Raw genomic sequence first — 7,618 nt, 5'->3', positions numbered from 1 at the left:
CAGTCTCTTGATATGCAGAGTTGACTCATTCTATCTAGGGTTGGCTAATTTCATATGTATAAATCTGTGTATGGTTAGCTAATTAGAAATGTATGACTTGGTACTTCTGTCCAGGGCTAGGAGACCCTTATCTGATCCAGACTACCTCAACTTCCTACATTCTATTGTACCTTACCATTCCTTATCTTAGTCCTATGGTCTTGTCACAAAGGATAGAAGATTCTTATGTTAATCGTGCTGACTCTGCTTTCCTGCATCCTAAGCCCCAAACTTATCCTGTTTGAACTGGTTTCAGCCATTTTACTGATGAACTTTAGTTTCTTCCATGTTCATAATTTTAGGTCAATTTTCCCATCTCTCACAATCCTCACTTTTCTTTTAGATCAGTAATACTGATCTTTCACCATGATCAGTGTTACTGATCTTTGGTTACTAGTGTCAGTGTGACTGATCCCCCCCCCCCCCTTCCTCACTTTTCTTTTAGATCAGTAACACTGATCTTTCAAGTGTAAGGTGTAGTTTTACCCAGCTGGTCAATAACCGAATTGTAATGTCTGTGTAAAGTCTTTAGGTAGGGGAGCACCATGAAGGTCAGGGGAGTGAGTCCAGCTGCTTATTAGGGTTTGGAGTATCAGGCTCCAGTTCTCAGTAAAGAGTCTAGTCCATCCCATACGTTGAAATATGGAAGCAGTGTCTTTGAAGCACACGACCTTTGTTAAGTGTTGTCCCGACGAAGTCTGTGAGAGGCGCTGCCTTCAGCAGCGAACGAGTAGCAGTCTATGAGAAGCGCTGCCTTCAGCAGCGAACGAGTCGCAGTCTATGAGAAGCGCTGCCTTCAGCAGCGAACGAGTCGCAGTCTATGAGAAGCGCTGCCTTCAGCAGCGAACGAGTAGCAGTAGTCAGGCGGTTCCGTTTGATTGTGGCTAGTATCTGATGTCCCCTTCAGCCCCGAACCCTAGGGCCACCGATCTCCGAAGGCTGTTTGGAGCCTGATATTAAAGTGTCAAGCAGCTCACGTTGTTGGAAACTGGTGCTCCCTTTCATGGGGTGATGAAAAGAGACCAAGCTGGGGGGGGGATTGTTTCTTGTGATTTAACTGTGTGTTGCAGCTTGTCTGCTAACATTCATTGAACTTGTGAGTTGCAGCCTGTCTGTGTACATTAGCATATGTGTCAACTCTCTCTCTCTCTGCTACATGTACAATCCAATGTCCTTTGTGAGGATTTTGACACCCTGCACTCTACTTCGCTCCTTTCCACGTTATATAAGCACCAGATGAGCAGCAGCTCCCTGAAAACAGGTGTTCCCCTTCAGGGATGATCAGAGAGAGAGAGCCAGGTGGGGGATTATGTGTCTCGTGGTTGTGTGAAGTGTCTGTTTGTTTTGCGGTTAGCTTGTTAGTTTCCCCCTTTGTGTGAAATGTACATTGTTTGTTTTGCGGTTAGTCTGTGTACACAGGTGCCTCACTGTGTGACTGCCTATCCCCACTGTGTTTCCCTGATCCGTATTCTAAATACCTTGCCTCTATGCCCTCTCTAGCCTGTAAAACAGTACAATCTGTAACCTCTGCTACCCCTTCTCCAGAAGTACTTAAAACATCGAGAGTACTCCACTAAAGCTGTTTAATTCCCCTGGTCCGTATTGGGATCCCTTATATCCCATTATGACTATACATTAAATCTATGCCCTGTCTACATTCTAAAGGAGCTGAATTGTAACCTCTGCTGCCCCTATTCCAGGGGGGCTTAAAACATTAACGAACAATATTCCAAAGAAATTAGTAAACAACAATGAAGAATACATGTAAGCTCATTAAAATACAATAAGAACTTAATAAAACACAAAAAATGTAAAGCTCATTGAAAACTGCAATAAAATGCAAGAACTGAATAAAACCACAATAAATGTAAAGCTCATTGAAAACTGCAATAAAATGCAAGAAGAACTGAATAAAACCACAATAAATGTAAAGCTCATTGAAAACAGCAATAAAATGCACAAAAACTGAATAAACCACGATAAATGTAAAGCTCATTGAAAACAGCAATAAAATACACAAAACTGAATAAACCACGATAAATATAAAGCTCATTGAAAACAGCAATAAAATACACAAAACTGAATAAACCACGATAAATGTAAAGCTCATTGAAAACAGCAATAAAATACACAAAACTGAATAAACCACGATAAATGTAAAGCTCATTGAAAACAGCAATAAAATACACAAAACTGAATAAACCACGATAAATGTAAAGCTCATTGAAAACAGCAATAAAATACACAAAACTGAATAAACCATTAAAAAAACGAATAAAATTGTAACATTATGGCACTTTGTCATTAATTCTTTGAATGTGGGTCCAGCCTTTCTCTCTTGTTCTTAGTACACAGAAGGGACCATCCCAGGCAGGTTTTAGTTGATCCTCTTGCCATGCTTTTACATATAACCAATCACTAGATTTTAATAAAATGAATAACAATCTGACTTTCCTTTGTGTTAGTGTAAAAATTGTAAAATGAAACACAAACCATATTTGCATGGGTTTTGAATATGTTAGACCTTATTAAAATGCAGTTGGAGCTGCTTGTCTGTATGGGGCACAACCCTCCAATTTGTTAGAGTGAGTACATAACAGACATTGCAGCACAAGAGCCCCTGCAAGAGAACTTGAAACATATTCAACCTTTAGTTCTGCCTTAAGTAAAATGCCTTGTGCCACAGCTCACAGGAGCTGGCCTTATTTAAAACAGTCTGTAAAACAGGCACCAAAAAAAAGTTAAAAGATGTTCTTATGAAGATTGCACACACAATAATTTAAGTACAGGCTAGTTTCTATTATATTCCACTTAAAAGTTCTGCTGCATGAATCCTGGAGCTTGTGGAGTCATTATTGAATCAAGAAATATTGGTACCATGCCAATCTCATTCTAACATGCCAATTTCTCCAGTCCTTAAGTCAAGATGTACTGAATAGCATCTGGTACAAGATCTGTGAGTTCTTAATGATATTATTATTCTTATGCACCCAATTGTTCTGAACTATGCCACCAATTTAAATCATATTCCACCTATTGCAGTACTCACACAGCACCATAGACCAGTTCGCAGGTTTATTTCTCCATTAAGCTGAATCCAGTTGCGCAGGATTTACCTCCGTGATTATTTACAATGTAACTTCCGCACTACCGGATTTAAATATAAACCTGATGAATGGGGGAAAGTTATCATGAATTAAATAACAGCGGCAATACAGAGAAATTGTGCTGAGGCATTAATTTCACTCCAGAGGAAAATGCACCAGAGAAATGAATGATTAAACTTATAGGAATCCCCATAGGAATCCCCAGAGGTATCTTTATTCTCCAGAGGTGGGTGATCTTTAAACTCACGGACCTTGACTGCTGAATGTGTAGAAGAAATGTATTAAATGTGTTGATAGGGCTCCATACCTCTAACTGCAAGACAAGAGCCTGAAGCCTCAATTTCAAGTGCCACAGTGTACTTAAAGGGACATGCACACTCCCCCTTCAACTGGCTGATCCAGCCACTTTACACATCAGATCCTTTCTTTATCTCACATACACTTAAAGTTAAGATGTATAGAACTCACCCTCTTTGCGCAAACATTTCTCCCTGCAAATGTTATAACATCACTCAACTCTCAGGTACTCCCTGTGCAAAATCACATTTAAATACAATTTATTTCATAAATTGGAATTAACTGGTAGTTAAATTCGCTAATTCTACAGTATTGAAAAACGATCATTTATGACATTTAATTTTTAGCATGAATTTTAATCAATATTGGTCAGTGACTGAAGTGGGAAGTCGTGATTTATGAAATTATCTCTGGTCTCTACTCTCCCACTCCCTGCACTTCTCCCAACATTCAGGAGCTGGCACACAGTCCCTGCCTTTTTTTTTTCATGTTACTCATCTACTATTCCTTTAACTGCTTGCATCAAAATGTTAGCCTTTGCTTTCTGCTTATCCTCAGATGTCTGGACAAATGCTTTTTGTGTGATCTGTAGAAGCTGGGTTATTCCCTGCTCATGCCAATTTTCTGTCTTTTGTAATTTTCTCTTAATGTCTGGGGCTGAGTTGGTAACAAAACCTGTTAGTACCAATTGTTCCCCTGCTGGGGATTCTATGTCGAGACCCCCATATTGTATATATATTTGGTCCCAAAAATTGGTCTAACTGTTCGGCACATCCCTGGGGATCTTCTATCAGGGAGGTCAGTTCTTTCTTAAAGTTACACACTTCAGTACTGGTCAGGGGCACATTTACGAAACCGAGACCCTCTCTCATGGGAACTTCCCGCAGTGGTCTCATCCAATTGGTTTCTGGCTTATTAGGTCTGGGTTCCTGCTCCCTGGGAAATGAATCAAAGGGTTCTGCCCTTTCTTCCTGAAGAGTCTCACGCTGTTCTGAATTAAAGTTACCTCTCTCTCCTGCCAACAGAGGTGGTAATCGAGTGCTTTGTGAGCAAGTTATCATACCACTCCTGCTCTCTTCTCTCTTCTCTAGTGGTGGGGGAGGTGGGGAAGGTGCAGAAGGGTAGGTCATAGGAGGGGAAGGAAAGATAGGAGCTGGCATAGGAGGAACATAGGGTGGAGGGAGGGAATGTAACACATCCCAACCCTGTGATTCAGGGACAAGAGGTTCCTCCTCTCTCTTATCCCTGGATTCTTTCTCATTCAAAACCAGCTGTTCAATGGATCCCTTGAGCCAGCAGGCTGCATATTCCCTGCTCTCAACATTGTCTTTCTGGTTTTGATAGAGCCATAAGTTCAAAGCTTCACACATCCATTCATCCTCGGATCCGAATTTTGGCCAGTACACGGAGCTCCCTTTAACCGGGTATCTCACCCATTCATTACAACAATACCTGACCGTCGTCAGTTTGTCTTTACCGCGGGTCTTTCCTGTGCCCCACTCAGATAACATCATCCCAAGCGGGCTGTACGTAGCTATCTGGTGGTCACGTCCTGTGTCAGGACTCTCATCTCTACTGCCCGCTATTCCCATACTTAGGAACAAGTAAAATACTCTTACCGAGTTCTGGCAGTACTGCTCTAGCGCGCGTCCTTCCGCCGTTTGTTCTCAATGCCTCTTCTCGGATATCACTCGCTTCTTCCACTGACCAGCCACCCGTCGCCCGTGAGTCCAGCTGAATCAGCCAGGGTGCACCTACTCTCGTCGTCGGGGTACTCTGTCAGTGGAGGGAGTGTGATCCCGGACGAGCCCCCATTTGTTAGGAATTAAAGTACCTTTAAAGAAATTGCTCGAGACAAAAATTGAGAACAAAGAACATTTATTACTACAACAATGCAAAGTTGGGTGCTTCCCCTTACCCTGGGAATACACACACATACTGGGGCTCACCCAACTTTTATACAGTCAATTTCAGTATCAGAATGCCCTCCCCCTTACATTCTTCTGCCCCCTGGATGGGTTTGGCATAGGTAATTCTTCCTGCCTACGTGCAGTTTCAGTACACTTGGAGGACCAGGGGGGGTATCCTGTCGGTGTCCCTTCATGTCATTGTCCTTATTCACACCTTCCTGATTCTCTGGGCTACAGTCTCTTGATATGCAGAGTTGACTCATTCTATCTAGGGTTGGCTAATTTCATATGTATAAATCTGTGTATGGTTAGCTAATTAGAAATGTATGACTTGGTACTTCTGTCCAGGGCTAGGAGACCCTTATCTGATCCAGACTACCTCAACTTCCTACATTCTATTGTACCTTACCATTCCTTATCTTAGTCCTATGGTCTTGTCACAAAGGATAGAAGATTCTTATGTTAATCGTGCTGACTCTGCTTTCCTGCATCCTAAGCCCCAAACTTATCCTGTTTGAACTGGTTTCAGCCATTTTACTGATGAACTTTAGTTTCTTCCATGTTCATAATTTTAGGTCAATTTTCCCATCTCTCACAACAGCAAGTGGCCTCTAATACAAAAAAAGTGATGGAGGTGGAAAAATCCATTAAAGAATTGCGAGAACGTGAAAAGGAGTTAGAGAGGAAAGTAGATTATTTGGAAAATCAAAGTAGAAGGAACAATGTGAAGATTGTTGGTTTGCCAGAAGGTATGGAAGAACAAGATCCTCTTCGTTTTTTTACAGAATGGATCCCACAAATATTGGGACAAGAATTTTTCTCTGGAGGCTTGGTATTGGCAAGAGCTCATAGAGCCTTAAGAAGACGACCTCCGCCTGATCAATCACTGACACCCGTGATAATTTGATGCTTGAATTATATGGACAGAGAAATGATACTTCGTCTTGCAGTGCAAAATGCAAGACAACGACAAGCTCCGTTAATGATTCAGAATAGTAGAGTATTTTTTATCCCGATTTGAGTCAAGGGGTTATTCAACGTTGGCGTCAATTTAATCTAGTTAAAGAAGTTTTGTGGTGTAAAGGTTATAAGTCTACTTTTCGTTATCCGGCAGTGTTGAAGATGTTTTGTGGAGACTTTCAATCTCGGTTTTTTGAGAATGAGTGTGAAGCAATGATTTTTGCTGATTCGTTGCCAGATGTACGAGGATTAAGGCGTAGTCCACCATTGTCCCCGAAAGAAAAATCTGGTTGTTCTGGAAATGGGAGAAATGGGAATGGAAAGAGTCTAATTTCTCCTGAAATGGGGTCATTGAGTTTGGAATCTCTTGGATGAATAGAACTTACTTATTCTTACTTTAATTTTATGTCATTATGATATTTTGTTGTTATTCTTTGTTTGGCAGGGGAGGGAGAGATTTGCTCTATGCTTCAAGTAAGCTTTGAGCACATCATTGAATCTTTTCCACTATCCACCTGATACTCTAATCTGTTGGTGGAGCTATTGATAGTGAGAAAAATTCTGAAAGGATACCAAAAGATCATTTGGAGATTTGGGTGAAGAAATCAGACAAGTGCAATGTCTTTCATTTTGGGAGGTTCAAATGCAAAAGGAAAGAATGCAGCAAATAGCAGATCCTCTGGAACATTGGCAAACAGAGGGATCTTGGGTATAGCCCCATAGCTCCCTAAAAGCAGTAACGCATGTGGATAGTGTGATAAAGGTGGTGTACAGCATACTTGCTTTATTGGTTGGATCAGAGAGTTGGGCAGTTATATCACAGTTCTATGGTTAGGCCACATTTGGAGCATTATATGCAGTTGTGATCACTGCAATGTAGGAAGAATGTGAAGGTGGAGAAGTGCAGAAGCAGTTCACCAGGATGTTTCCTGGATTGATTAGCTATAAGAGTATCTTTGATAAAATTGGATTGCTTTCTCTGGAACATTGGAAGATGGGGGACAACCTGATGATGGGTAGGGTAATTCCCAGTAGTCTTTTTCCCAGGGTGAAAATGTCCAATACTACTGAATGTAGGTTTAAGGGAAGAAGAGTAAAGTTTCAAGAAGATTTATAATGCAGGTTTTTTTTGTATACTGGACATGTTAGATGCCTGGAACATGTTTCCAGTGGAGATAATAGAGGCAGATATAATGGGGATGTTTGAAAGGCATTTAGCCAGACACAAGAACTGGCAGGGAATGGAGGAAAGAGTGATCTTGTTCAGGTAGATGACATTAATTCAGATTAGCATCATGGTCAGTA

This window comes from Narcine bancroftii, chromosome 1 (genome assembly GCF_036971445.1).
Source record: "Narcine bancroftii isolate sNarBan1 chromosome 1, sNarBan1.hap1, whole genome shotgun sequence".
Classification (NCBI taxonomy): domain Eukaryota; kingdom Metazoa; phylum Chordata; class Chondrichthyes; order Torpediniformes; family Narcinidae; genus Narcine; species Narcine bancroftii.
Note: the sequence above shows the minus strand (reverse complement) of the source record.